We start from the raw sequence: 882 nt of genomic DNA, 5'->3' as shown, positions 1-882 counted from the left end.
CTTGATCATTGTGCCTGAGCAAATGAGAAAAACTAAGTATAATCTCCTGAGCATGGTCAGACGCTTCACAAGGCTGTTATAACAATAATACAATAAGTGTTGGATGATATGAAATACAGGCATGTTTTAGGCTGCCTGGTTCCACCTTGTTCGGTGAGTTGGGGTCTTAACATAAAAAAGGTAATGTACCAAAGTGGTTCAGTCTGAAATGCTTCTCTTTGGTAGTTTTTGGATAGAAAGTGTTGCTGCTCTGGGTCTTATGGAGAAAGAAGTTTGTTAGACCATCATCAGAAGAGCACGGTTAAATAATTGCACACAAAAGGTTAAAGCAATATCAAAGTTTTATTCTTAAAATGTAGTATAGAGAGGAACAGTAGTACAATTCAGACAGAAAAAAAGGAGAATGTAGTTCCATCTTTGATAAAAACGTAAAAAGAGTAACCTGAATTTGCCGTGTTCGGAGGGCACTGAGGCGCGGCCCGAGTTTTGCATCACTGTTAAAGTTCGAGAGAAATTGAAAAATACAACCTTTTGAACAGCGTAAAAAAATACAGCTGGGGAAAGAAAACCTCTGCTTTACATCTTTAGTGTTTTTTGCTTTTGTTTTCAATGTTTGTTTTTTTGTCCATATAACAAATACAGCATAAAATCTAAAATGATACATCGTTTTGAGTTTCATTCGTTACAGTAAAATCAGTAGAATGGTAAATAGTATCAAAAGAACAAACAAGACAACAGGTTGGTGTGATGAGCAAGCACACGGCGTGAACAGAGAGCGAGCGGCGGAGAAAGGTTCACGGAAATAAAACCGCCACGCAGGGAGGTTGAGCTGACCATGTGTTCCATTAAGTAAATCCACTAGTTAAATAATATATTCTTCAT

The sequence above is a fragment of the Notothenia coriiceps genome, unplaced genomic scaffold, assembly GCF_000735185.1.
Source record: "Notothenia coriiceps isolate Sejong01 unplaced genomic scaffold, NC01 NC01_scaffold00008227, whole genome shotgun sequence".
NCBI lineage: Eukaryota > Metazoa > Chordata > Actinopteri > Perciformes > Nototheniidae > Notothenia > Notothenia coriiceps.
Note: the sequence above shows the minus strand (reverse complement) of the source record.